This window comes from Dendrobates tinctorius, unplaced genomic scaffold, assembly GCF_039654945.1.
Source record: "Dendrobates tinctorius isolate UK_male_01 unplaced genomic scaffold, ASM3965494v1 ptg000139l, whole genome shotgun sequence".
NCBI lineage: Eukaryota > Metazoa > Chordata > Amphibia > Anura > Dendrobatidae > Dendrobates > Dendrobates tinctorius.
This window is the reverse complement of record NW_027361807.1, coordinates 6,247,426-6,270,639: the sequence shown is the minus strand read 5'-3', so window position 1 is coordinate 6,270,639 and position 23,214 is coordinate 6,247,426. Positions and strand designations below refer to the sequence as shown.

Below are 23,214 nucleotides of genomic sequence, written 5' to 3'. Positions count from 1 at the left end.
TTACTCTTGTTAGTGTCTCAGAGGTCTCATTTGAGCCAGTGTTTCATGTGAGCCTGTATGTTGACTCTTGTTGTGTGTTAATTTGTGAATGCCTGCTGATTAAAAATGGCATCAGCCCACTGCAGTTTACTAATCTACACAAGTTAGGACAAATATGCTATGTTAATTAAACAATCGAACAATGAAGGATTACCTCTCCCCACCCTCACCCAATCCTATGGAAGAACGTCCTGAATGGGAGCTGTGTGTATAGTCTCTCGATTCCTCTGCAGAACGACTCTTCAGGAACATCCCAATGGAACCATAGTTCCATCTGGTAGAATACAGATCTACTGCAATGCCCATCACTGAACCCACAAAGACAACCAAGGTTGGGACATTCTCTGAATAAGGGCAGTTATGCCAGAAATGCAAAAGAATCACTCTCTATTTTTTTAAATCATGGCTATCACTGTTTTTAATGGATGAAATAAACAGAAGTTTCATTCAAGTACTGATCCTTTTTCCTGCTTTTACTCATTGCACACTGCTGGTCGGCAGTATGGATAGAGGTACTTACTACTTATGCAGCGACAAGCGACAAGGAACTGCAAGGCTAATAATGTTCTCGCACAATTGTAGTATGCTAAAGCGGTTGTTAGGTACTGTAATTTTTTTTATTCACGGTGTTTTTAAAACAACAAATGGAAGAATACTTACGTTCCATTACTCTGTGGATCACTTGCATATATCACATTGAAGGTCTAAATGGACTGCAGGAAGGATGTCTGTGCTGGCTTAGGAAGGGATATGCTACACTCTTGTTCCAAGTCAGAATGCGTCAAAAGCAAAGGGGGTTATATAGACGGGTAGTCAATAGACAAATTCAAAGTCTGGCAACAATAGATCAGAATATAAAAAAACAGACCAGAGAGTAAGCACACCACTGAGCTGAAGATACAATTGGCAATGATCTAATACTGCCAGCTAGTTAAATAGCCTGGCAATTAACTTGAAAGTAAAACACCAGGAGGAAACCCAAACAAAACCCTTACAGACTGACATGCCCCTGCTATCCATAGAGTGGCTAAGCTCTCACTGACAGCCCGACACTCCCCTGCTATCCATAATGCGGCTGAGCTGTCACTCACAGCCTCCCTATGACATAGCATGTGGTGAAATCGTGACAGTACCCCCTCTTCAAGGGGGAACACCAGACCTCCAAGATTTCCAGGAAACCAAAGTAGGAAGGCCTCGACCAGACTATGGTCCTTCACCCAATGAACCGGAACCCAGGATGTCTTGTTGGGTCCATATCCCCTCCAATGAACAAAATTTTGGATGATATTTTGGGCCCACTGAGAATTCACAATCCTCTGCACCTCTTACTCTAACCCGCTATCAATGGAAATTGGTGGAGGTGTAGACAAGGGAGACAGTACAGAAAGGATAAACTCTTTCAACAGGTACCTTGTGGAAAGCATTTGAATTCCAAAGTGAGGGAGGAATTTTTAATCTAACGGCAAATTGGTTGGTTACCTGCAGAATTTCATATAGGCCAATAAATTTAGAACCCCATTTCACCAATGGTACCTTCAGCTTTATATTTTTTGATGATACCCAAAATTTATCACCTATCAGCCTTCCATTCCTGGCAAAGCTGAGCTACCTCGATATTCTATTGGACCTCCCTTCAGACATCCCCAAGTTTCTGTATGTTTAGATTAATAGAGCTTTCGTGGATTTATTGTGCTGCTAAACATGACTCAGGATGTTATTCATAAAAGAAGATGATTTATTCATAATCCCCAAGTTTCTGTATGATAATCTATACTCCAGGACACTGAGAACTCATTCTAGAAAATTCACCAGAATGAGGACGAAAACCACAATTACAAAAAAGCGAGATTCCAGTGGATGGATTAATCCAACTGTTAAAGGTGAACTGAGCAAGAAGTAAATATAAGGAACAGTACTTCTGATTAGCTGCAATGAAACACCTTAAAATTTGATTGAGTTGTCCTTTCTGTCTGTTGGTTTCAGGGTGGTAAACAGAGGAAAAGGACAAATCAATACCCAATTTTGTACAAAATGCTCTACAGAATTTGGAGACAAATTCAACCCCCCTAGCAGATACAAAATGTTCAGAGGGATTCCATGCAATCTGATCACATGATTGATAAATAACCTAATTGCCAGTTTTGACAGATTATAGTGGATGCGCAAACCTCACAAGCGGAAACAAAATCTCCAATATCCTTGGAAAGAAACAGTGACTGGACTGTATGTATCTCCGCTTCCAACTGCAAGGATAAAATGGAAACCACAATGCCCTGAGGAAAAATGGAGGATGGACATTCAGGAGGAGAAACTGAGTTAAGGTTGCATGATAACACATCTGACCTCGCATTTTTGGACCCTGGCCCGAACATGATAAAAAAATTGAATCTAGAGAAAAATTAAGACCATCTGGCCTGCATTGGGGCTTATTGCATAATGTTTGAACATGATATATTAGTAGAATAAGGTTTTATCTTAAATACATTTCCAAGGATTCCCAGTCAGACACTGTTATATGATTAACTTCTATCACAAAGTGTCCATTCTGATTACAGTACTCACTTCAGATGCTAATACTACGTAATAAGGAGGTCAGCACTGAGGATCAGATTTTCATGAAATTCCTGGTCTTAAAGGGGTTATTCCCTTTCACTAAATAAAAGTCCACTATGTGTTTTCACAGAGTAAAGTGGCAAGTCTCCGCCGCTTCTTCCTTTGTCTGGTATATGGTTTGGTGCTGATGCCACGTCAACAGTGCAGCAGCCAAGAGTGAGCTCAGAGACTCTGCCAGTGTAGACAGAACGCCCCCCTCCAGAGCCGCAGAGTGTACTGATTGGCTGTCGATGTGACATCAGCGTCATATCCAATTCCAGAGGTTCACCGGTGGACCTGGGAAAGGTAGTATAGCTAAGTTTATTTCTTTATAATAACCTGCAGCTAAGAACATTAATTTACTAAAAGGGATCAATCCTTTTAAATTTTTAAAAATATACCTGAAAAAGGAAAAATAAAGGCAAACCTTTGGACTAAGGATATGTTTTCCAAACTGTCAAAAATTGAGATGCTTTTAAATCATAAAAATTTTACATGTGGCTTAATCAATCTCCCCCACAATGTGTCATAAATGTGACATATTTGCATAAATTCTAAAACGTGTAAAATGATGCAGTAGCTCTGCGATATATAATGTCATAGCAACTACTGTACCTTCCTGCTCTTGTCAAATCCCCAATTATTTGTAAAGTGTGTTAAAACGAAGTTAATTGAAAAATACTTTCAGATATTCTAATGAGAAAGAAAATCATCCTTTCACGACAAATCAAAAAAAGGAAAATAGCAGTAATTTACATAGCTTTAATTACCGCAAACAGCTCTGAAAAATCTTTGTACAGACAACTAAATTGTTTTGGTATTTAAGCCAGAATAATAAGGGCATATGGAGACGAGCATTGTGAATGTACCGTAATGCATCTTTTCCTATTGGACGGGGCCTTATGGAGTTCTTACCCAGAATGCTTTGTGGCATTTTAAAACGGGTCGCGGGGTGAAGGCGTTAAGCGAAGAGAAAAGAAATTGAAAGGATTAAAAAGGTTGATGAGGAGATATTTATCTTGAGTAGATGCCATTTTGTGCCAGTTCTTAGCAGAGTAGAATTGGCATGCTGGTGTCGAAATTAAGGCATGAAAGAGCAATTAAAATCTGAAAAAAGGAGAAGATTTAAAAGGTAATTTCAGAGAATATTTTAAAGGCTGCAGATATCAAAAGGATACGATGCATTCCCCTGCAGGCCAGCTCCCCGGAGTCATTTATGAATCAAAAAAGTCTTTTTTTTTTTTTACAAGCAAAATTAAGTTGCCAGATGTAAGCCAATAAATCCAGCCTTCCACACGACAGGCCAGACACTCCATTAAAATGAAAGATTTTATCTCGCTTTACAACCTTTCTGCCTTGTACCATGACAGCAGGTAATTAAAACAATAAGTGTTTTCTGATGTAGCTTTTGGAAAACAATAAAAAAAAAATCAACTTTTTTTTCTCTAGTCTCTTTCCCGGGAGCGGTTAATTGTGACGATTACCGAGTCTTCACTCCACCCATCTTCTTGATGTTTTCTTAGGCCGTACAGAAGCATGTGTATCACAACTGGTATAAATCTATAAGGGTTAGCGCTTTATACACAGATTCATGAAGTTTCTGGCTGTTTTTGTCATTTATTGATGGTCAAAATGCAACATTTGAGAGTTTAATGTGCATATGACAAAGGTATTAAAGTGGTTTTCCCATGAACAAACTTAATTTTAATCAACATTTTAATCACTAGATTTTTGAAGTTCCACAATTGGATATATTTAAAATAATGATCTTATAAATGTGCCCCTGTTGTGTACTGTGCAATGGCTGTGTCTGACCGTACAGGAACATGGTCTGATCATACCACAGCTCCTGGGCTGTTATAAATGGGTCACCGAGGAGGATGGCAGGAACAGGCTAAGTTACCAGAAGACCAGAGAGGTTGGTAACTAAGTGGATTGCAGACCCCTGATCCTATCCGCACAACTAGCAGTAGCCGTGGAGCGTTCCTATGATGCCCTTGACGCCTCGTCACAGCCGGAGGACTAACTAAGCCTAAAGACAGAAAGATGAAATCTAAACTGCCCTGGAGCAGATCCCCAAAGGAATAGACAGCCCTCAAACATATATTGTCGGTGAGACAAAATGAGACACAAACATAGGCAGAGAACAGACTGAGCAAATGGTGGGGCCCAACCTGTGTAGACAGGACAGGATACAAAAGATACTTTCTGCAATCATGCACAAAACCCTGATACTACTGATATACAAAAAAACTGAAATCACACGATCTCACCCCCGCTAGATCAGCACTCTGGTGTAAACTGGCAGCAAGCAAAAAGATACTAACATAACAGGGGACAAAACAAGCTGCAACATATGGAGCAGGGCCCAGTGCTTCCCCCAGCAGGGAGCACGCTGAACCCTAGCAGCAAAACAGAAAGCAAAAAAAAAAACCACACAACCAGATTAGATGCAAAGGATTAGCAAAAGAATCACTTAGCTGAACCATGCAGATCAGGCAGGGGACAAAAGAGCTCCAAATGCACACTGAGGAAATCACCAGCAACCTCCAAGAGCAGCCAGCTCAATTATATGCTCCCAGCCAGTAATCCCACGTTTCCAATTATCGTCGTCAGGTGGGGAACTCCCATCCACCTGGCCAGCTCCACTACTATCAGCAACCACCAGAGGGAGCAGAGGGATCTTCGGCTCAGAACTCCAAGCAAGATAATTCACAACACTGGGCAGGGGAAGAAACAAAAAACAGACAGGACAGCAAGGGATCACACATACTGCTATCTGTGAGGAAAAACTGCTTACAAACAGGCAGGGAAATGTTTTGATCAGACCATGTTCCTATACAGTCAGACACAGCCATTACACAGCACATAGCAGGGACACATTTATTACATTATCTCAGTAACATTTTTTTAACCCGTCCAATTGTGGAGCTAATTTTTACTCCAAGATCTGAAAATTACAATGTAATTTAGAACTCCTGTAAGTATGGTACTAAGCTTTACTCCTACACTATGGATGGAACAGGTTTGAAGCAATTAATCAAGACCAGGATAGGCTGTCAAAGATAAACAGAGAATAGAGAAAAGACAGATGTGTTTACAGCTTTTGTCTACTCAATGAGCATTGTGACTCAAACTCTGAAACTGTCACTCTAGATGGGATATCTCTGAAGACACCCATACATCCATACATATTAGACTAATGTTGGCCGAATCGGCCAATGTCAACAGGTAGGGTCAAAAAGTCCAATGAGTATGGGGCGCAGACCACCTGATCGTCAGTGGAGATATTGATACTTTATTTCCGATTTCGAACTGCCAATTGTGTTGTCTCTTGGAGATAAGCCGCTGTCAGACATGGAAGTCAACAGCTTTATAGAACAAAGTAGTGATTGGCAAACAAGCACTTCTGTGTATGGGAGAGCAGAATGTGATAGCTGTTAACTGAACGATCAACCAAAGCATCATTCGACTGACAGCCATCTAATGTGTATGGCCGTCAATAGTTGTTATTAAAGCTCACCTGAGAGGCAAATTTTATGTGAGTAATTACATTGATCCATAGACAAAGTAAATAAAAGCCAGCTCACTGGTAAAATAATCAGGGCATTCTGGGGCCTGGAATCATGCCATTGTCGTAGTACAATTTTCAGTAATCTTCAAAAGATTGATTTTATTCAATCATCACATTAAAATCATAGAATCATAGAATCGTAGAGTTGGAAGGGACCTCCTGGGCCATCTGGTCCAACCCCCTGCTCAAAGCAGGATTCGCTAAATCATCCCAGTCAGATGTCTGTCCAGCCTCTGTTTGAAGACTTCCATTGAAGGAGAACTCACCACTTCTCGTGGCAGCCTGTTCCACTCATTGATCACTCTAACTGTCAAAAAGTTTTTTCTAATATCTAATCTGTGTCTCCTCCCATTCAGTTTCATCCCATTGCTTCTAGTCTTTCCTTGTGCAAATGAGAATAAAGTTGATCCTTCTACAATGTGACAGCCCTTTAGATATTTGTAGACAGCAATTAAGTCTCCTCTCAGTCTTCTCTTTTGCAAACTAAACATTCCCAAATCCTGCAACCTTTCCTCATAAGACAGGGTTTGCAGACCGGTCACCATTCTGGTCGCTCTTTTCTGAACTTGCTCCAGTTTGTTGATGTCTTTTTTAAAATGTGGTGCCCAAAACTGGACACAATATTCCAGATGAGGTCTGACCAAAGAGGAGTAGAGGGAAATAATGACTTCACGTGATCTAGACTGTATGCTTCTGTTAATACATCCTAGAACTGCATTTGCCTTTTTTGCTGCTGCATCACACTGTTGACTCATATTCAGTCTGTGATCTATTAGTATACCCAAGTCTTTTTCACATGTGCTGTCACTTAGCCCTATTCCTCCCATTCTATATATGCTTTTTTCATTTTTATTGCCCAGATGTAGCACTTTGCATTTCTCCCTGTTAAAAACCATTCTGTTAGTTACTGCCCACTTCTCCAGTTTATTTAAATCTTTTTGAATCCTCTCTCTCTCTTCTCTAGTATTAGCTATCCCTCCTAGCTTTGTGTCATCAGCAAATTTAATCAGTTTACCCTCAATTCCTTCATCTAAATCGTTGATAAAGATGTTGAACAATACAGGGCCCAGGACAGAGCCCTGTGGTACCCCACTTGAGACATTCTTCCAACTGGATGTGCAGCCATTTACGACCACTCTTTGGGTCCGATCACTAAGCCAGCTATGAATCCACCTAACAGTTGCCTTGTCCATTCCATACTTAGTCATTTTTTCAATAAGGATTGTATGAGAGACTTTGTCAAATGCTTTGCTGAAGTCAAGATATACTATATCTACAGCATTTCCTTGATCCACCCAATCAGTGATACCGTCATAGAAGGAAATTAAGTTAGTCTGACATGACTTATTAGTTACAAACCCATGCTGACTCTGTTTGATCACTTCATTCTTATCCAGGTATTGACTTACATGTTGTTTAATAATTTGTTCAAAGATCTTTCCTGGTATAGAAGTCAGACTCACCGGCCTATAGTTGCCTGGGTCCACCTTCTTCCCCTTTTTGAAGATAGGAACAACATTTGCTCTTCTCCAGTCTTCTGGCACTTCTCCTGTTCTCCAAGAATTTTCAAAGATTATGGAGAGTGGTTCAGAAATTTCTTCTGCTATCTCCTTCAGTACTCTGGGGTGTAATTCATCTGGACCTGGAGACTTGAATTCATTTAGGTTAGCTAAGTGTTTCCTCACTATCTTTCTGTTTATAGATATCCTGGATTCTTCTATTCCCTTAATAGGACAGTGGTTAACAGTTGGTGTTACATTTCCTTTCTGAGAGAAAACAGATGCAAAATAGGAATTTAAAAGTTCAGCCTTCTCAACATCCTGTCTTACCATTTCATCATTTTCATCCTGTAAAAATCCTATAGCATCTTTGACTTTTCTTTTACTTTTGACATATCCCCAAAATCCTTTATTATTGCTTTTGACATCTCTTGCAAGCCTCAATTCATTTTCAGCTTTAGCTAATCTGATTTGTGCTCTGCAGATTCTGCAGACATCATTATATTCTTCTTTAGATATGCCTCCCTCTTTCCATTTTATAAACATTTTTTTCTTCCTTTTTAGCATGTGCTTAAGTTCTGTGTTCACCCATCCTGGTTTCCTTAAATGCTTCCTATTCTTCCCTCTTTTCGGAATTGTTAACAACTGTGCTTTGAGAATTTCATTTTTCAAGATTTCCCATCCTTCCTGGACATTTTTGTCTTTAAGGATATCCAGCCATTGGATCCCTCCAATTATCTTTCTGAATCCCTTAAAATCTGCCTTTCTGAAATCTAACCTTGACGTCTGAGTCTTCACAGGTCTTCCGCCTCTAGTTATCCAAAATTCTAAAATAGCATGGTCGCTACCTCCTAGGGTTCCAGCCACTTTTACCTCCTCAACCATTTCCTCCCTGTTTATAAGGATTAGATCCAAGGTAGCAGTTCCCCTTGTTTTCTCCCCTACCTTTTGGAAGATAAAGTTGTCAGCAAGAGAGGATAAGAATTTCCTTGACCTGTTAGTTTTGCCTGAGAGAGATTCCCAACAAATGTCTGGATAGTTGAAATCTCCCATGACAACTATGTCATATTTTTTGGAGAACTTGGCCATTTGATGCATAAAGAGTTCATCCATATCTTCAGCTTGCACAGGCGGCCTGTAGTAAATGCCTACAATGGTGTCCTTTCCAAAATACTGAAACAAAAGCCTAAACCCCCATTTCAACACATTTTTTGCATACTAGATGGCCTTGATAAAGGGAGTCTAGAATAGCAGAAATGTGTCGTTGGAACGGGCATTTAGTTTTTTGCTGCACACTTTTTATATTATGATTGAATAAGGCTTCGAATTTTTCATACAGCATCTCTGTAAGCTGGATCTATCTTTATATTGATCCATACTGCTGCTATGTCTTTTTTGTGATTAACTGGAAAGGGTTTTTTTTAGCTAAAATAAAATGAATTTAAATTAATTTGAAAAAATAAGTTATGGAACATACCGATATCATTCTTGTCTGAAAAATCCCTGATCTTCAGCTTTAAACTCTGGTCCCAAGAGATCCTCTTCTGATTTGTGCCTGACAAAGGACAAGTGTTTCTTGTGTTAGCAGATAAGCAGAGTTATGTGCAAAAGGGGCTGGCTGATTTCTCATTTCAATACCTAAGTCAGCCTTCTCTGAGCATTAGTTAGTTATGCTACTAAAATGAGCAATCAGCTGATCTCCTTCATACAGACCACTGGTCACCTTCTGAGGCAGATCATTTTGACCTGTATTTGGTCGGAGTTTGAAGCTGAAGATCACGGCAACAGTCAATCAAAATCTATATTAGTAAGTTGCATACCTTACTAATCGAGGAAGATTTACCATATTTTTCGGACTATAAGACGCACCGTACCATAAGAAGCACCCCAATTTTCAGAAGGAAAATAGGGAAAAAAATATTAATGTGTCAAGTGGGGGTCCGTCTTACAGTCCGAATTCAGCTTACCTGGGAAGGGATCCGGCACAGGTGGAGGAGTGGTCACAGGGGTCATTCAGTGGTCCAGGCTGGTGCGGTGGTGGCGGCTCTGTGCTGGGGCTGGTGGGCTGTGCTGGGGAAGTTTGGTTGTGCTGGGGCAGCTGGGCTGTGCTGGGGCAGCTGGGCTGGGCTGTGCTGGGGCAGCTGGACTGTGCTGGGACAGCTGTGCTGGGCTGGGGCAGGTGGGCTGTTCTGGGGCAGCTGGGCTGGGGCAGCTGGGCTGTGCTGGGGCAGCTGGTCTGGGGCAGCTGTGCTGGGCAGGGGCAGGTGGGCTATACTGGGGCAGGTGGGCTGTGCTAGGCTGTGGCAGCTGGGCTGGGGCAGCTGTGCTGGGGCAGGTGGGCTGTGCTGGGCTGGGGCAGCTGGACTGGGCTGGGGCAAGTGGGCTCTGTGGGGTGAGGGTGGCGGTGGGCTGTGCTCTGGTGCAGGGGCGGCGGCTCCGCCGGCATTTCCTCAAAGCCCGGGGGCCCCCGCATATCCATTGCTGGCTGCCGCCATGTTGCGGTGGCCTCCGGGAACATGGATGCCGGGAAGATGGCCACTGGTCCGGGGACGGGGCATGTGCAGGTTCAGATCTCATCCCGAGATCTCGGGGGATGAGATCTCGTTGCCGAGATTTGAATCTCGTCTCCTGAGATTACTCGCTACCCCTGCACCAGAGCACAGCCCGCTGCCACCACCGCACCACAGAGCCCCGCAGCAACCGCATCAGCCACCAGCCATTGACGGATGTAAGTATATTGCGACCATAAGACGCACCCCCACCTTCCCCCCAAATTTTGAGGGAAAAAAGTGCGTCTTATGGTCCGAAAAATACGGTAAAAGCAAAGTTTAATGAAATATCCCAATGAATATTATAGACCTTTTAGAGCAAAACATAAATATGAGTTGAGCAATATTATTTATTCTGGGATGGACACTGACCACTGTAAAGGCTCAGGCATCACCGTGTTCTTGCTGGTAAAGTCTCAGTGGAAAATAAGACTGAGAAGTTAAAATTGGGCTCACTGTTACGTATGACTTCAGTGTAACAAAAAAAAATATTGTTCAATTGACTCTCAATTTTTTGTGACCTCTTGAGGAGACATATTGTGGCACAGTAAAAATGTTGTTCTATTAAATGAGTCTCATAAAAAAAATAAAAACTCAAACTGACAATCCAAACCATATTCATACTATAATTGTATAGCCTTCATACCTATTAACTAAATTAAAATCAAGGGCTCCAAGTTTGGGAAATTGTAGGCCAAAATCACTGTAAGTCTCAACTGATGAGGTGCATCCTCCAAGCCCCAGGTATTTCAAAGGCACAGTTGTGTGTCTTGGTGAGCCTTATATAGGCCTAAGTAGTTTATCACATGGGGGCACGCCATGCTACTTGCAAAGCCTGAAGTAGAACACAATAGAGTTTTGCGAATCAGGGTGAAGGGAGCACAGTCCGGACCAAGAAGAGGTGTGTAACCATCACACTTCCCATAAAGACAAACCTTGCTTGAATTGCAATGCCTGATCTAATATATGCCTACGAGCCAGTTAGCTCTGGTCAGGAGTTCCACCCGTAGAGCCAGGTATTGCCATATGAGCAACATTATGTTTCACAGATGTGAATTTGGCCTTATAGCATCTTCTGACATGTATGTCTGAAGATGTGTATAATTTGGTCTGCTTATTTGACATGGTCGTCATCATTTTTACAAGCTTTTGTACATTATGAAACCAGTTCTTAAGGTGGGTAATATTTTTCTAGGTATCTCTAGAAGAAGCAGGAGACCAATGAGTCTGATTTACCCTGTTCAAAATGAGCGGACTTATAAAGAGAAGTTTTTCTACCAGTTATTTTCCTCTTGGCAATCATTTTTCCACTGCTCAAACAGCAGAAATACTTCTGTTGGGAGCAGAATCATTTTACATTTTGTCCTCTAATGCACAACTACCATTACAAAATAAATTGCTACATGCATCATTTACCAAACATGGTTTAGGACCACTTGTACAATTAAAATGAGAACTTACTGTAATGTGGTCCTGATGGTTAGGGATGTTAGGAACACAGAGTTCACATTGTACTCATTCTCCATGATGGTTACTGTTCAGTTAAGATAGGTTGTCAGCAAAGAAAGAATTGCTCTTACCTTATTATTTATAGTATTATTATAAGGAACAATCTTAAACAATATTTTTCTGATGTTAATGTAATTTAGTTTTCAGTGTTTTAAATAGACACCATCTATATAATATGACCTTATGTTAATATTAGTATTCAAACGGAACTCAATTTACTGCATTGGGTTAAGTCCATCACTGGTTTTTCGTTCTCCACTTTATATCACAAATATTCTTTGAGGTTCACAAAGCATTTTGTAAATATGGAGAATGAGCATACCCCTCAGTGTGTGCTTGTCTAGGACTATTAAGGTTGATTTGCTCCCTGCTTCAATTTTTCTTTATATCTTAGGTCAGTTCATCAATGTTTTATGTTTGTCGATTTTCCCATGCCTTTTACTCTCTGTCTGAATCATAGATCACGAATGTGAATTTATGGCATGTGCTAGGATTGAACAAATGCAGGGTTCTTCTATCTATCCATTACACAAAAAATTTCAGGCATAAATCTGGGCAACAGATCTGTCCAATGTGGCTCTTAAGGGCTACCGGTAGACGCAAATTTAATTAGAGAAGTCCTAAAAGCTCTGGCAGTTAGATGTCCTCTGGGACTGAGTTGGACAACTCTTTAATATCATGTATAAATAAAAAACACAGGTTTTAAGTTACTAATGACACAATCTCTGATATACAGCTTGGATTGAGATTGTCATTTTAGGGGTTAAGATTTTGTGGAAGTGCAAATACTAGTATGACAACGAGAAATGGAAGAATAGCCAAGGATGCAGTATAAAAAGCCTAATAAGAGGAAATTGAAGGGCAGTTCAAGTGGAACAGATGGAATTTAGTGTCATAGAGATAGAACTCTATGCACCATGAACATTATATGAGAATACCAATGTTAACATTTTTCATTTCCAGTAAAAAAGGGAGAAACGTACAATGGGGCTCTCAATACAGGGAGAAATGTGGGACGCATCATTCTCCAGATATCCCCAAAGACGATATTACACAGTGATGTTATGCAGTTATCTCTGCAAAGAATGACCCCAGTAAATATCATATTTTATAGTCTTCTCCACAGGGAGTTGAGCTACAAAACAATGCCCTGCAAAATTATCTACAAGGAACGATGCCTGAGAGCAAAGCTTTGTAGATCCATGTAAACGGTATTACACTTGTGAAGTCATGCAGGGTTGAGTAAGCAAACCAATGGAGTGCAAGGATGAAGTAAGTAAAGTAATGAGTTGCAGAGTTATGGCCAACAGAACAATGAACTAGAGGTCAGAGACTTAACCAAGGCTACTTTATTTGACTTGAGTACCTTCTCACATTTATAGAGATTTTCTAACATCTTTTCAAACCACTCGCTCTCTTCCGTACTACAAGCACAAACAAGAATGACCCTTTCACCTTTCATTTAATAGTGTTCTCCTTTACTTTATATCTGAATTGTATATGTTGGCATTATAAAAATATAAGATACATTGTTTTTCAGATGCAGTATAACCAGCCCATTAGATTGTCCCTTTACAATGACATTTTTACGTGCAATGGGAAAAGGTTTACATAAAACTAAATGGCTAAGGTTTTTAACAAATGCGATAATAGTCATTTTTATTAGGTTACTAGGTGTTAATAATTATATAGGATATGGTAAGTTATGAAACACTTTGGCATTCTAGTTTCAGTCACTTTTCTAGTTCGTTTCATTGGAGGGAACCTGTTAGTAGATTTATGCTGTCTGAAACATGGGCAGAATGAATCATTGGCATACCCAGGATCAAAACTAAGGGGGGGGCAAGCCATAGTCGTTCAGGTTGTAAAATTTTAGAACGAAAAAGATGAATGAAACAGCTTAGTACAGTATAATGAGCCCCATACCTGTATATACATCATCACCAGCCCCAACCCACTAAACCCAGCACCTGTATATACATCATCACCAGCCCCAGCCCACTGAGTCCAGCATCTGTATATACATCATCACCAGGCCACTAAGCCCTGCACCTGTATATACATCATCACCAGCCCCAGCCCACTGAGCTCAGCACCACCTGTATATATCATCACCAGCCCAGCCAACTGAGCCCAGCGCCACCAGTATATATATCATCACCAGGTCCAGCCCCAGACCACTGAGTCCAGCATCACCTGTATATATTTCATCACCAGGTCCAGCCCCAACCCACTGAGCCCAGCACCACCTGTATATACATCATCACCAGGTCCAGCCCCAGACCACTGAGCCCAGCATCACCTGTATATACTTCATCACCAGGTCCAGCCCCAACCTACTGAGCCCAGCACCACCTGTATATACATCATCACCAGGTCCAGCCCCAGCCCACTGAGCCCAGCATCACCTGTATATATATCATGACCAGGTCCAGCCCACTGAGCCCAGCACCATGTGTATATACATCAGCGCAGCCACAGCCAGACCCTGTATATACATCAGCCCAGCCAGCCCCTGTATATACATCAGCCACAGCCAGCCCCCAACCTCTGTACATACATCAGCCACAGCCAGCCCACAGCCACTGTATATAAACAGCCCAGCAACAGCCAGCCCCTGTATATACATCAGCCCAGCCATAGCCAGCCCCCCAGCCCCTGTATGTACATCAGCCAAGCCAGCCACCAGCCCCTGTATATACATCAGTCCAGTCAGCCCCCAGCCCCTGTATAAACATCAGCCCAGCCAGCCCCCAGCCCCTGTATATACATCAGCCCAGCCACAGCCAGCCCCTGTATATACATCAGTCCAGTCAGCCCCCAGCCTCTGTATATACATCAGCCCAGCCACAGCCAGCCCCTGTATATACAGCAGGCCAGCCACAGCCAGCCCCCAGCCCCTGTATATACATTATCCCAGCCAAAGCTAAGCCCCTGTATACATCAGCCCAGCCACAGTCAGCCCCTGTATATACATCAGCACAGCCAGCCCCCAGCCCCTGTAGATACATCAGCCCAGCCACAGCCAACCCCTGTATATACAGCAGGTCAGCCACAGCCAGCCCCCAGCCCCTGTATATAGATTATCCACAGCCAGCCCCAAGCCCCTGTATATACATCAGCCCAGCCATAGCCAGCCCCCAGCCCCTGTATATACATCAGCCCAGCCACAGCCAGTCCCCAGCACCTGTATATACATCAGCCCATCCAGCCCCCGTATATATACATCAGACCAGCCAAATCCAGCCCCCAGCTCCTGTATATACATCACCCCAGCCAGCTCCCAGCCCCTGTATATATATCAGCCCAGTCAGCACTCACTCCCCCAGACCCGGCGTGACGTCACTGACTGAATAGAATAACAGCGATTGCCTCAGGAGCGCGTGGGTACTAGGAACTCCTCCGGATGCCTGACCTGATACGTTCAGTGGCACGCTGCAGCCAGGGGCAGGAAGAGGGGAGAGGAGAGCGCTCTCTCTCTGCCCACAAAGAACATCCTGACATTCAACGCCAGGCGTTCTTAACCCCTATGTGCAGCGCACCAGGCCACTGACTCACTGATGCTTGCGCGAACCCGTGCACATGTAAAGCCACAGTGCCCGAAGATTTAAAGGGCCAGTGGCAGGAAAAACAGGTGGCCTCATCATGATAGGTGCACGCCCCTGCTTCTAGGGGGGAAGCTACTCCCCGCCCCACGGTGGGTGCGCCCATGGAATGAATCAAACACTAGTTGCGTTAGAACAGAAAAGTGAATTTTACTCTGAAGTACTGAAATACTGAGGAATTTCAGAGAAAATATTCTTTGAAAAGCTGTCCATGGACTATGTGCTGAGATGCCTAGTCCAAGAGGTGGGTCCCTGGCAGCTCCTCCCCTTTGTGCTCTCTTAGACTAACAGGTATCTCCCTATGTAAGGAAATTAGGAGAAATCTGTCAGTTTAGGGGAGCAGTGTGGGGGCAAGTTGCTGGCTACCAGCCTCAGACTTGTCAGCAAAGATGCATAGTCCCCACTGTTGTCAATGTAAAACATACCTGGCAGTAATAAGTTTGTGCCTGTGGTTTGAGCAGCATTAATCTGATGACAGACTCCCTTTAACTTATCTGTAAAGACTTACAACTCAGCTTAAAATTATAATATTTTATGGGCTTCATGCTGAATTTGGTTAAAGTATATGACACAAGGCTAACTGATATTGAAACAATCTCAATTACGTGTCTTCAACAAGACCATCACTCACGATCTTTAGCTTGGGTTCTTGGTTAAATTTTTTTTCTAGTCATTTTTTGTCCCTCCCCCAATTATTCTGCAGTACTACATGATGAAATAGTAGTTCTGAATGTTCCTAGTTAGAAATTCATGGAAAGGCTAAAGAGAACCCATCTTGTCCTATTTAGCATGTAAACTGCCCCTAGTACTTTGTTAATAATGCAATGTGCATGACCGATGCACTTTTTTCATTAAAAATGGCGGTCTAATCAGGTGCAAAAAGCTGTTTATATAGTCAGATCGTAAATGCTCATTTAGTCATAGAGGTGTGTTTTATTTCATTCAGTCACGATTGCTGCCTCCAACGCAATTTCAAAGATATTCCCGGGGTTGCACTGACGTCACTCAAATTTGCTTTGCATTGAAGAGCCACGCATGCATCATGACAAGCGGCTCTCCACGCTTGCGCAAGGATGAGTAGCTCCGACCACACAGTCAGTGAAGCCAGGCACTACTCACAGCTTCAGCACGCACATGCGGGGAGCCGCTCGTCATGACGCAAACGGCTCCCTGATTGACAATGCGCAAGCGCAGCTCTACAGTACACTGCACAAGCGTGGGATTTTTCAAAGTGGATTTGAGTGACGTCGACGCAACCCCAGGAACATCATTCAAATTGCGTTGGTGGCGCCAACCATGATTTAATTATATAAAAAAAAATGTAGAACTAAGTTATTACAGTGATATTAATACAATTGTTGATAAAAAAAACCCAAAAAGGATAAAAAATAAGCCAAAGCTCAAGTAACAAAGTTAGAATCTGTTAATGCTAATAATGTTTTAGTCATAAATTGAATAATAATTTAAAATAAGAATCCTATTAATGTGTTTCCTAAGAGTTATATACAATGCACTTCTTTGTTTGCTTCTACAAATTTGTGATGTTAAAATAGAAACCAATATTGCAATATGTCCTGTGCAAACTCCCAGCAATTTGATGGCCCAAATTCACTTAAAGATTTAAATTTATCTTTAATAATTAATCCTTAATTACATAAAAGTCAATACAGACACACAAAAATGTAATAAACCAGATGAAACCAACAATCTCAATACAATAATACATTGGTAAAAATGTAAAATCAGTGTTGTATATTGAAGGATTTGATATTTTCCTATATTACACCCATAAGAAAATCATTTTTATATTTCAGAAAAGTAATTTTTTATCTATCTGAAAAACTTTAAAGTATCACTGTGCTATAAATTACTTTTTTTTCTCATAGGACAACAGCCCAGTTCACACCAGAACATTTCAATATACGATGTTGGAGAAAAACGGATGCATAAATGAATCCATGGTTCCCAGTGGGAACTGTTGGGAACCAAAATTGAACAAAAGGCTTAAAATGTTGAATTTTAAAAGATATGTGGTCATTGATATTTGTAGCAGATTGGTTTTGGAATGTTGCGGCTTTGTCATTTCCATCTACCCAGGGTTTTTATAAAACCAGAGTAAATTAACGTATTTCTTTTTCTTAATAGTGATAAAAAGGAGTGTATTTAAAAGTCATACATAATACTAAAGGAAGACAATCAGTGCTGCATTCATCATGTGAAATATTGAGCATTGATCTCTGCGTAGGAGTGCACACAGAAGTCAATACAAAGCCTTGATGAACTATTGCCATAAGAAAGCTCACCATACTAGAGCATCATTAATATTCTGTCAACCATTTAACAGACACTAGTGTCTACTGACCTTCTCCTGTAATAATGGTCAGTAACACCTATATTCGGTGTCCATAAAAAATCAACTCCTGCAACCATTCTGCAGCCACCTATATCTCAGACTATGGGTAAAACAGCTAGATGACAACATAAAAAAACCCATCCATATACAAAAGCTAAACAAAATAAAATAATTGACTGTAACATGACTATTATAAAGAACTAGCTGAAGAGCTCAGCGCTACCCGGGCATAGTAACTAACTACGGTTAGTTATAACAAATTATAATGATTTTATCTATATATAAAAAGCTGAGTGAATAGCCCCGCCCATTCCGCATAGCCACATTCACTATAATATCCCACATCATCCCGTCAGCCAGAGCTACCAGACTACTACCCATAATATCCCATATCATCCCGTCAGCCAGAGCCACTGGACTACTACCCCTAATATCCCACATCATCCCATCAGCCAGAGCCACCGGACAACTACCACTAATATCCCACATCATCCTGTCAGCCAGAGCTACCGGACTACTACTCATAATATCCCACATCATCCCATCAGCCAGAGCCACCGGACTACTACCAATAATATCCCACATCATGCCATCAGCCAGAGCTACCGGACTACTACCCATAAAATTCCACATCATCCCGTCAGCCAGAGCCACTAGACACTCCTACTGTCCCACATCATCCCATCAGCCAGAGCCACCAGACTACCACTAATATCCCACATCATCCCCTCAGCCTGGATCCAGAAACAGAGCGCTGAGTTGAACAGTCCTAACTTCCATAGTGGGGATCCCTTTAAGAGAGGCCTGGCGTCAGAACCAGAGCACTGAGTGGATTTGCCCTGACTTCCATACCAATGATCCCGTTAATAGAAGCTTTGGGTGTGAATCAGAGCACTGATGGATTTACCCTAACTTCCATACCGAAGATCCCTTTAAGAGAGGCCTGGGGTCAGTACCAAAGAGCAGAGTGGATTTTCCCTCACTTCCATACCGAGGATCCCTTAAGAAGGGACTTGGGTCAGAACCAGAGCGCTGAGTGGATTTGCCCTGACTTCCATACTGGGGATCCCTTTAAGAGAGCCTGGGATCAGAACCGGAGCGCTAAGTGAATTTGCCTTGACTTGCATACCAATGATCCCTTTAATAGAACCGTGGGGTCAGAATCAGAGCGCCGAGGTATTTGCCCTAATTTCCATGCAGGAGATCCCTTTAAGAGAGCCTGGGGTCAGTACCAGAGCATTTGAAGGCAATTGCCCTGACTTCCATACCGGAGATCCCTTTAAGAAGGGCCTGGGGTTAGTACCAAAGCGCAGAGTGGATTTGCCCTAAGTTCCATACCAATGATCTCTTTAAGTGACCCTGGGGTCAGAACCACAGAGCTGAGTGGAACGGTCCAAACTTCCATACCGGGGATCCCTTTAAGAGAGGCCTGGGGTCAAAACCAAAGTGCTGGATGGATTTGCTCTGAGTTCCATACCAATGATCCCTTTAAGAGGGAAGATATGCCTATAGGATGGAGGATGTATGATGGTATATGGGCACAGGAGGGGGGGATTCATTTCTGTCATGTGCACCTTTCTGGGGGCAGACAATGACTGGGAGCGTATGTTCCCGAAGATGCTATATTTCTCCCACCATGTCAGTGTCTGCTGAGGTGTTGTCAAGTGGGAAAACTGTTGGTTATAGCAACCAATCACATCTTAGCTTCTTTTAACCTGCTCTGGTGAAATGACAGATGCTTAGTGATTGTTTGCAAGGAAAACTGTTGCTCATAGCAATCAATCACAGCTCAACTTCTTTTGAACAGCTCTGGTTAAATGAAAGATGCTTCGTGATTGGTTGGTGATACATACACACACATTAATTTTTATATATAGAGATAAATGTTTATGGGAACAAAAATCTATAAATGGAAAGTGCTCTGATTACATGACACACATTTAAAAAGTAAGGATCCAGAAAAGTACACAAATATATGTGTTTAGATGGAGAACTAGAAAAAATGCAGGTAAATAATAGGTGTGCAATAAGAGTACAGATAAAGATGGAGAGCTATAAGCATGCAATTACCAATAGGAATGAGCGAGTAGTGAAATACTCGGACTCACTGTACTCATTACGAGTAGCTCCTAATACTCGGGTACTCGTAACGAGTAGCGAGTCCAATGTATGTCTATGGGAAATGAAAATAATGGTGGTGCGGAGTCAAGGTAGGCAGGGTTGCTGCTGCAGGAGGTCCACGGCGGCAGGAGTGGTGCGATGTTCCGGGTCCCAAGCTGGGAGGAGGAGATGTCCCTGCACTGTGAAGCTGTGAGACTTGGGCTGTCAGAAAATGTCAACTGAGTCCCTGCCCTTTCCCTTTGATTTTCCTTAGGTAGTTTCAGGAAAATTGCAGATGGAGGCGGCACATGCGCAGATTGAGATCTCGGGAGACCACCGCAGAGAAATCAATGGGAAAGTTTGGGGACTCCGCTCAACATCAGTATTTTCTGACATCCCAGAATCTGCAGCTTCACACTGCCGGGACCTCTCCTCCCAGCCAAGGACTTGCAGCATGATACCACTCTTGTCATCGCCTGCCTCCTGCAGCAGCGACTCTGCCTCAAGTGGCTCGTCTCAACAGCAGCCACTCCCCACTTCCAGTTTTCCTATTTTCCTCCTTGAAAATTGGGGTGTGTCTTATGATCTGGTGCATCTTTTAGTATGTAAAATATGGCATATATGTGATCAGATGGAAACCTGGGAGGGTGCAAGAGTCCATTGATCCTGATATTGAACTAGAGGCTCACAAATACATAGGAAGAATGCAATAAGTGCACAATTATGTAAGTGGTGATCAAAAGTTCATAAAATAAAATAAGATATTTAGATTTTGATTGTTATTTCACAATTTACAGTGATAAAGCATTGCTGTAGGGAGTTCAGAGGTAGCTCCTGAAACATCGGACTGGTGACGTCAGGGTGCCCATTGGCTTCTGTCGGGAAACCTATTTTACGATCCCTATTCCATATTCAGTTCCTGTTTTGGAACTTGCAGCTCTCTGGCAACCCCCTTACCCTCAGGTCAGTCAGGGAACTACACCAAGGATAAGTAGTCACTAAAAAGACTGCCTTGCTGTGTACTGGCTTTTGGGCACTCTGCAGTGAGGGCAGTATGCATATCCCCAGTCCCAGGCAGGAAATACACATGTAAAACCCCCGTTCCATCCATGCTAGAGTCTCCCAAATACCCCAGAACACACTTTGCTGCCACCAGCTCCTAGTTCTGATATTAAAATCAATATCGGGTCAGGAGCCATCCAACAGGAGCGTGAGTTTAGCCCAGAGGACGTGGTGGAACATTTAGAGCAAAGAAAATGAAGCTAGTAAATTTTTATAGTTTTACTCCAGAAAAGATAGACAGTGTTTACAAAAAATATAAAACGATGTTACAAGCGAGACAATTACAGGCAATTAAAAATAACATGGATTAAAGAAGGAACTTACATATCTCAGTCAATGGCACACCATTTGGGAGAGGGGGAGGGGTGCCTTCCGCAAGGGAAAATGGTCCATCAGCACAGATGTCTCCTAGCTGGCAGCCGGGCAAATGAAAAATGCCTAATTGAGCTACATAGCCTTATACTTTTTGTTCAGTGACCTCTCTGGGTGGGCAGAGCTAGGGAATGTGATCCCCTTTTCAAAAGTTACTAAAAAAAACATAAGTACCATAACTCTGCCTGCAATGCTTGTACAATGTTGGCAGGAGTATCATTGTTCTTAGCTTTCTTTTGATACCAAACAAGAGCTATCTGCCAGCTAGGGGAAGGCAGGAAAACTTTTCTCAGTTTCTGGCGAGCGTGGAAGTCGCAAAGCGCTGTGGTGAGTAGCTTAATGGATGTAGATTCCAAAAATATAGGTTTCCTGCATATATGACTAATCTGTGCAATTATATTCAAGTTTGCAGGAACAAAGAGATTTCCAAAACCATGTGCTCTTGCACAATGACTGAGTGAGCTGATCACAAACACATTCCCGAGGCAGGGGGAAAGAGTGAGATAGAATTACACAGTGCTGGCAGGGAGAGAAGGAGGGGGGTTGGACGCTGCAGCTTGTGTGTGTATGGTACAAACCTAATGGGGGAAGGGCAGTGTGTGTGTTCCAGTAGATGCAGCAGAAAGTTCTGGAATTGTACTCGAACCCCTGGAAAATGGTTCATATTTTCATGACAGCTTCTCATAAGGAGAAAGGATCTACTTAGTACATGATAGGTCAGATTTTGTATTGTAGCCCAGGAAAAGGTGCAAGAAACAGCATTTACTCTCTGAAAGAACACGGTACAATTAGATATGGTTGTACCAAATACCACACTGATAGCTGCTATGGCTATATTGCAGCACCTTTACACTATGTGATAGCACACCACTTTTTGTGCTTTAATTTTTTGCTCCCCTTCTTCCCAGAGCCATGGCTATTTATTTTTGGTCAATATGGCCATGTGAGGGTTTATTTTTTGCGGGACGTACTCGAAAATGGAAAAAAAATTCCAAGTACTTGTGAAATTGCAAAAAACGTGCAATTTCACAATTGTTTTTTGTTTTGCTTGTTACTAAGTCACCTGCCATAATGATTCTTCAGGGCATTATGAGTTCATAGACACCAAACATGTCTAGGTTCTTTTTTATGTGGTAAAAAAAATCCAGAGTTTATTAAAAAAAAAAATTGCCATTTTAATATACCCGTAGCGTCTCCATTTTTTGTGATTGTGTGAGAACTTATTTTTTGCGTGTTGAGATTATGTTTTTAATGATACAATTTTGGTGCAGATTCAATTTTCTGATTGCCCGTTATTGCATTCTAATGAAATGTTGTTGTGACCCAAAAAACGTAATTCTGGCATTTTGACTTTTCTTCTCGTTATACCATTTAGCAATTGGGTTCATTTTTTTATACTGTATTGAATGTGGCAATGCCAAATATGTGCATATTTGATTTTTTTCTGAATGGAACGAAAGGGGGGTGATTTGAACTTTTATATTTTTTATTTTTTTATATTTTTAAAAACATTTTATTTCTACTTTTAGCATACTTCAATAGTCTCCATGGGAGACTAGAAGCATCCATAACCAGATCGGCTCTGCTAAATACAGGCGATGATCAGATCGCCTGTATGTAGCAGAATTTCTGACTTGCTATGAGCGCCAACCACTGGGCAGCGCTCATAGCAATCAGGCTATGACAATCATAGAGACCTGCTGGAGACCTCTGTTTGTCATGCCTACCAATCAGTGACCTGCGATGACGTGATGGGGATCACTGATGGGCGTGATTTCCGCGTGCTTGCCAGAAGCGCGTGTTAAATGCCGCTGTCAGAGTTTGACAGCGGCATTTACCTTGTTGATAGCTGCCGGGGGATCGCGATTTCACCTGCCGATATTAGAGGTACAGGTCAGCTGTTCAAAACAGCTGACATGTGCCAGAAAACATTTGGGTTCACTGTCGGAGTCCACATCAA

General features: G+C 42.1%; 1 protein-coding gene across 2 annotated transcripts in view; it reads right to left on the bottom strand.

Moving 5' to 3' along the window:
- The window catches only part of UNC5A (unc-5 netrin receptor A), a 614,615-nt gene that overhangs the window by 470,551 nt on the left and 120,850 nt on the right, over positions 1–23,214 (bottom strand). The window lies entirely within an intron of this gene.